The following is a 7,802-nucleotide window of genomic DNA, read 5'->3' as shown; positions in this document are numbered from 1 at the left end:
TACTTAAAAATAGCAATTCTGTGTCTCTTTTCCCCACCCCCACTCCCACCCCTCCTGTATGTGTGTGCACATGTGGAGGGCAGAGTTGACCAGGTATTCTCCTCATCCTCCACTGAACCTGGAGTTTGCCATATGTCTACCCTGGCTGGCATGTTAGCTACCCCCACCAAGCTCTGGGGTTGTAGGTGCATGCTGCCACTCAGGGCTTTAAAAATAGAAACAATTCTTGTGTGTGTGTGTGTGTGTGTGTGTGTGTGTGTGTGTGTGTGTGTGTGTGTGTATGTGTGTGTGTGATTTTTTTCATTTGTTTTTTGAGACAGGGCTGTTCTGTGTAACAGCCCTGGCTGTCCTGGAACTCTTGTAGACCAGGTTGGCCTCCAACTAAGGGATCCACCTGTCCCTGTCTCCTGAGTGCTGGGATTAAAGACATATGCCACCATGCCTGACATAAATGGGAACAATTCTGTCTTAGTTTGGGTTTTTATTGCTGTGAAGAGACATCATGGCCATGGTAACTCTTGTTTTTTGTTTTTTTTTTTGTTTTTTGTTTTTTGTTTTTCGAGACAGGGTTTCTCTGTGTAGCTTTGCGCCTTCCTGGGACTCACTTGGTAGCCCAGGCTGGCCTCGAACTCACAGAGATCCGCCTGCCTCTGCCTCCCGAGTGCTGGGATTAAAGGCGTGTGCCACCACCGCCCGGCGGCCATGGTAACTCTTATGAAGAAAACATTTAATTGTGGTGGCTCGATTTCAGTTTCAGAGGTTCAATCCATTATCATCATGATGGAGAACATGGTGGTGTACAGGCAGACATGTTGCTGGAGCTGAGAGTCCTACATCTTTCAGACAACAGGAAGTCAACTGACAGTCACACTGAGGGAAGCTTGAGCAAAGGAGACCTCAAAGCCCGCCCCCACAGTGACACACTTCCTCCAACAAGGCCACATCTCCTATTAGTACCACTCCTTTGGGGGGCCATTTTCGTTCAAACCACCACAAATTCTTAATCCTTCACAGCCCAGTGTCAGTAATGGGTCACTTCACCGTGTATTCTGAATTTTTATTATCATCATATCTTCCTGGTTTGCAAAACAGAAGGTTGGCATCATCCCTTGAGGGCATTCTGGGCATCAGAAGTGACAGAGGCATGTATATATTTTCTACCAGCACATTCAATGCTTGTGACCTGTCACAGTGATGCATATTTGTGGCCTCGGCATGCAGTATTTACAGGGGTATGTGGAGTTCTGTCTACTTGGCAATAGGCACATTTTCATTGCTCTTGGTGGGAGATTGTCAAGAACCATGCTCAGCGCTGCTGTCTTCCATAAATTATCAACTTGGCTACATTTAGGCTACATTTGGGGACTGGGGATATTTTTATTAGAAAATTGTGATCCTGCTGTGTGGGTGACTCCAGTTATGGTCACTGTGGAACACAATCATCAGACTATCCTGAGATGTGCATCCATAGGGTCACAAGCTCCATGCCTTGAGGCGATGTCCATTTTTCTCCCTGGACAGCTTCCCCAAGTAGCTTCCTAGAGAGACCCTGGGAGAAATGATAATGCTTTGGCAACCTGGGAATGCTTTCTGGGTTCCTCAACAGCAAGGTTTGAAAGAATAGCATGACTGTTCTGTTTTCAGAGATCTCTAAGATTGGCTGGAGGTTCTGTGGCCACCCAGGGAGCAGAAATTTCCCTTTAGGTTTCAAGTCAAGGAATGGGAATGGATGCAGCATCAAAGGCCAGGGTACCTGATGTGCACATACACCACAGAGGGTACAGCTGCACCATCTCCTCCATGGAGCTGGCAATGATGAAGCCTCTTGGAAAGTGGGACTCTAGTGGTAGGTGGATCATTGGAAAGCTCTGAACCAAGGCCCCATTCCTTCCTCCACCCCTGGCAGGGGAACAACATCTACCTTATAATGGTCCACTGAGCATGAATCTGCCTTTGCCTTCCCTCCCAAGCTCTTTGCTTGGCTTTAAGCGCCCCACTTCAAGCCCTTTGTGCTCCTAAGGTCAAAGAGTTTGTACGCTGGGAAATTCTAGGGCTAACACCACCTTGAGAGAAAGCCAAGGCCATGTGTTGAGGGGGAGCCATTGGAGCTACAGGGTCACCCAATGACCAAGAATGGACAGAACCTTTCATTCATCTTCTGAGCATCACATTATCCAACCCTCTACCCCATCCAAAAGGGTGGAAGGAGCCGGGGTAAAGAAGGAATGTGACAATATCCCCACCCTGGCAGAATGGGGGCTGGTTTTGTCAATCATTTAGCCCCTGTCAATTACAAGTGTCACCTCTGTCATACTTCAACACACTTGGGTGAAGAGTGTGATTCTTGAGTAACAACAGAGTTGGACTTCCCAAAGACTTTAGGGACAAGTTCCAAATGACACAACAAATGTCTGACCCTCATAAAGACTAGAAGCCTTTTGTTTCCCAGCAGATGACGGCAAAGTGTTAATTTTATTGATGGTGACGAACCTTCTGTCACCCTCAGCTGCCTTTGATTTTTCTGTTACCCCTAAAAGCCATTCACAGTTATACACTCTACTGGGTATGACTCTTTACATAATTAACAACCTTCTGCAGAGAATAATGGATGAGGGAAAACTCTACAAGGAGGAGGTGGTCTTAATTCATCTCATGTCTCCTACAGGAAGACGAGCTCTTCTGCACCAAATGCAGACGATGCGATGGGGGTTTACGCAGGGCCTTTATGGAATGATTTACTAGCAAATTTGGGTGTATAATATTGTAAACTGCTGCATACCATGTGATTACAAGATTAAGAAGAAGTGAATTGCTAATCTTGTCAGTCCAACTGTTTTCTTCCTTGATAACATTTGTCTTATCACACTTCGGGTGATGAAAGAGTGTAATTGGCTGTTGACACTGATTGAAGGAAGGAGACGTGCCTTCTATTTTTTAAAAAAGAGAATTAATTATCTTGGTAAGGGAGGTAACAATTCCAACAACGGCTCTCACAGCTGCAAAACAGAAGTGAGCTGTCAGGGAGTTTTCATCTCTTTCTTCCCCACCTGTTTTTCTCCTTTTGATAACATCTTTTCCAAGATTTAACACATTTACCAAGGGGGAGGGGAGGGGAGTCTGGGGAGCCTTCAAAAGAGAAAGAAAAAAATTAGCTTTTGGAGTTTGCAGCAAAACCACCGCAAATGTACGTGAGTGGCATTTGCATGTGTTAATGTCTAAGGAAGACATCACCGGCAGATGGAGGTAGCTAAACTCCTTATGCCATTCAAGCCATATTAAGCCAGTAACAGACATCTGAAACTGACCATCTGTCAGCCAAAGAAAAAGGATCCAGGTAAGTTGATACGTCCTGCTTGCCTGAATCCTTCTTAATGTAAGCAGTGTAAAATCAATGAAAACCTACGTCCTACAAGGTATGGGGTATGTCTGAACTGCGCCTATAGACTGGACCTTTTCACCCAGATGGGAAACAAGGCAGAAGCCAAAGAACCTCACTGTTACCCCAATAACGCATATGGAACACTTTGTTTCTTGCGTCTACAACTTGAAAGGCTGCTCAGCTTAAAGTTGTCATCCCAAAGAAACAAGTCATGGGGTGAGCCAAAGAAGGCACAAAGGTTCATTTGAGGAGGGAACTGAGCCTCTCATCAGATGCATTGGCTTGTTTTCACCACTGAGACAACAGAGTGAAGGGTTATGGGAGTTGCTGGGGAAATGGAGGCAGCAGTCTAGGGAAGGCAGGCTTCCTGTTGCATCATGAAGACAGGAATATTTGACACTGGAAGCATTCCACAGGGAACTTGATAGTACTTCCATGTCCAGAACTAAAAGCTAAGGAAGACTCCTCCTCTGCTATAAACAGGAGCAGGGTCAGATTCTTCAAGCGTGAAGGGTTGGGTCATTCCACAAGATCAAACTCATGACACCTGAGGAGCTGGCTGGCAATAAAAACAGTGAGTGGAATAAGATATCATCAGCACTAGTGATGGCCTCATGAAGAGTCCCCGAAAGCAAAGACTCAGAACTACATATTTTATTCCTCACAATTTGATTTTATTTTCACAATCTGTACCCCTCCTCCATCTCATATAAGAAGTGTGGTTAACTTCTAATTTTTCTGGCTTTAGCTTAGAAGATAATCAACTAGACATGAATATGTGAGTTGGGGACTTTGGATCCTTGGGAGAATGACAGCATGTCCCTTTGCCTGAGGGACAGCCAGGTATCAGTAATTAGGGGGGCAAGTTTATGTGGCTCATAGTTCTGAAGGTTCAAGTATAACACAAATGTCCTGGCAGGACCCTGTTTCTGTCACGGTGTAGTGGGGAAATGTAAAAGGAATCACATGGTAGGATGCAAAGCCTGAGTGGTTCAGGACCCAGACTTGAGCTAACTCCCTTCTGAGGGTGACCCTCACAATAAGTTAACACTTGTCACTGGGTCCCACTTTTTATGGTCCAGCACATTAGCGATCTGTCACTGCAATAAAACACCTGGGAATAAACACTAGGGGAAGAAACACTCACTTGGTTCCTGGTTTCAGAGGTCTCAGCACCAGGTTGCTGGCTCCCACCACTGCACCCAAGAAGAGGCGAACACTAAGGTGGGGGTAAGTATGGGGAAGCAGAGCCATACTGACTCCAGTGGCTAGGAAGCAGTTGGGGAGACGTTGAAGGCATGCCCTCAATGATTGACTTCTTCCAAACTAGGTCACACTTTCTAGTGGTTACTACTTCCTAATAATACCATCAGATTATGAATCTATCATCGTGTTAGGTCCATTGATTAGATCAGAGGCCTTATTTTCTAATTAATCCCCCAAAGCCCTACTTCTGAACACTATAATGGGGACAAAGCCTTCAACATAAGTTTTTGGAAGGGACACTTCAAATACAAACCATAGCCTACCACCTCAATGTTGCCACACTAGGGAGCAAATTCCAGCATGTAAAACTCTGAGGGACATAGCCAAGCCTTAACTGCATAGTAGGCAGAAGCATGCTGTTAACTAATTGTTTCGTCCAAAAGTTAAACATTATCATTCAGGCATTCTCTACAGGGATAAAGTGTGCAGAATCATGATTGGGATGTTCAGCCTTATTTCTCTCTAATCTCTCCCTGTATCAGAGAGTTTGAGATTCTTGGAATCTGCATTTTCCATCTTTCTCAGCAGAATTCTTGGATGGTTTTCTTTGATAATGTGATGGCAATTATTGTCAGTTTCTAGAATCTAGAATCACCTCTGGATAAGCCTGTGAGGGATTATCTTGGTTGTTCTGAGGTGAGTATATCTGCCCACTATGGGTGGCACCATTCCCTGGCTGGGTCCAGGACTGCTCAAGTGGAGAAAGCAACCCACATTCCTTGCTCTGTTTCTGATTACAGATGTAATCAGCGTCTCCAAGCTCCTCCCACTATGACTTCTCTGATGATAGGAACTATAACCTGCAACTTTGAGCCCAAATAAGCTCTTTCCCCTAGGTTGCTTTTGTTGGGGTATTTTATCCCAGAAACAGAAAAGAAATGAAGACATACAGGTGCTCCTAAGATCTGGGTGGCGGACAAAGCAGAAGCCATTAGATGGCTCTGGTGTCCCAAGTACACCTGATGCAGCCTTGTCATTTTACAGCAATTCCTGTCGTTTTCGTTGACAACTTCCTGGGGCGGTCACACCAGTTCCAACCCGCCCATTCCCATAAAGAATAAACTGTTGGGTTAAGAGACTAAACTGGGGTTCCTGTTCCATGCAGCTCAATATAATCCTCATGCAATTTCTATAAAAGGGGCGACAGTTTTCATTTCCTGAAAGAATTGCGTATGCAAATGTACCTGCAGAGGCAAACATTTTCTAGACCTAGGACTGAGCGATACTCTAACACTAATTCTCATTTAAATGAAAGGTATGTATGAGGCAACCTAGTGAATAATGGATAATGCATTAAACTTCATCAGTGCCAAAGATTCTGAATCATGGAAACCAAAAACTCTTGTAATGATCCTTGTAGAATGGCTGAAGATTCATTATCAAAGTATAATTCAGGGATGGCACTTAGCCAGGTAGATAACCTAATTAAAATGCTTTCTGGAACAGAACCGGGAGAAATGAAAAGAACAGTTAACACATACATTAAACATTCTGCAAAGTACAGAGACTTAAGCAAATCATTGTAAAAGCTGTGATTTAATTATCTTCTGCTACACATCTGATAATGTTGCTTAAAGTTATGTGCTTGAGCACCAGGAAAAAAAATAAGTACATTCTGGTGCGAACCTGAGGAACCAGTCCTGTCTTGTGACAAGATTTCTGAGGTTTTATTTTCTTGTGTGTACCGGAGGACAGGGCATGAGCTCTGGGAGAATAGAATATGAATCGCAGCAGAACTAATAATGCTAAGAACACAGAACTGAGGTTCACTGATGGCCTTTAGCATACGGAGATTTACACTAGCGAGTAGAGGCAGATAGGAATCTCATTCCTGGGACTTTAGAGGCAGCGCAGGACAGAGGGCACGGCTTCTAACAGCTCAAAACGCAGCTCCAAAACATGAGCAGCTGGCGGAAGTTAGGTAGTTCTTCAGCACCTCAGTCTCCTGGTTTCTAAAACAAAACTAATTTTCCTTACACTGTGGTTTCCCATGGGGATTGCATTATATAATTATAGAAATCCAATGTTGGAGATTCTGGGAAACCCACACGGATGTGTGTTTGTGCAATCCACTTCATTCACTGTAATAAATTCCAGTAATTATCATCATAAGCTTACTTGGCTTCAGAGTCATGTGTAATAACAGAGCCATATGCTAGCTCTTTGAAGTGCTGATGAAGAAACAATCATACACGAAAATAACTTCATTTTAATGATGAGATGACTACATTAATTTGCAGATAAAGGACATCACTAAAAGCTTTGGCTGTTGACAGACCCTGCACAGGCACGTGCTTGTTTTTCCTGGTGAAGAGACTGTGACATGAACAGAACACTCAGTGACAGGCGCTCAATTTTGATAGGTGTGTGAATGTTCATGTAAGAAGGGGGGCATAGGAAATGGGTCCTTGTGACATCTTCTGAAGTGCTGCGGACTCTCATCAGTGAGTGGCATCTGGGGCAGAGATCTGCTGCTGGTATTAGAATCACAGGGCAACGTGTAGAAGAGCGCCCCGTACATGAAGACACACAGGTTACTCAGGAGTTGAACTAAACCATAACTTACCATCTTGAGACGTGTGTCTCTTCTCAGGCTTGCAGTTCAGAACATTCTAGGGTTCAGCATGTCTTATGGCTGGGTGACTTCAGTGTGCAGGGGCTCCAGAGGTCATTCCAGTTCAAAACTGAAGGCTGGGACTACTTACAACCCCTCAGCTCTGCCTGACAAAAACCCATTACAGCTGTTAAAAGGAGGGCTTTTAACTCTTCAATTCCAGCAGCATCTTGCATTTCTGTTTGCACATGCATGCTCCTGCACAGCATGACTACCAACAGACTGAATGGCAAACTGCTTGGAGCATGTGTGACTTTCGTGTTAAGATTTATGTAAAAGTGATGGAGTTTATGGAGAAAGGGGGCTTGTCACACAGAATTATAAAAATCAATATATTGGAGAGATTTGCTGCAGACAGTGCCACAATCTTCTAGGACCTCAAAGGTAGGCCAGTCTACTTTAAATCTGTGAAGCAGAACCAGGCAGGGGGCCTCTTACTGATCCAGCTGTGAGGCATCAGCTACTGACAATGGTCCACATGGAACATCCCAGCACCACACACAAGGTAAAAACGAGCACTCTTGAAACCACACACAGGCCCCT

This window comes from Peromyscus leucopus, chromosome 3, assembly GCF_004664715.2.
Source record: "Peromyscus leucopus breed LL Stock chromosome 3, UCI_PerLeu_2.1, whole genome shotgun sequence".
Taxonomy (NCBI): Eukaryota; Metazoa; Chordata; class Mammalia; order Rodentia; family Cricetidae; genus Peromyscus; species Peromyscus leucopus.
Note: the sequence above shows the minus strand (reverse complement) of the source record.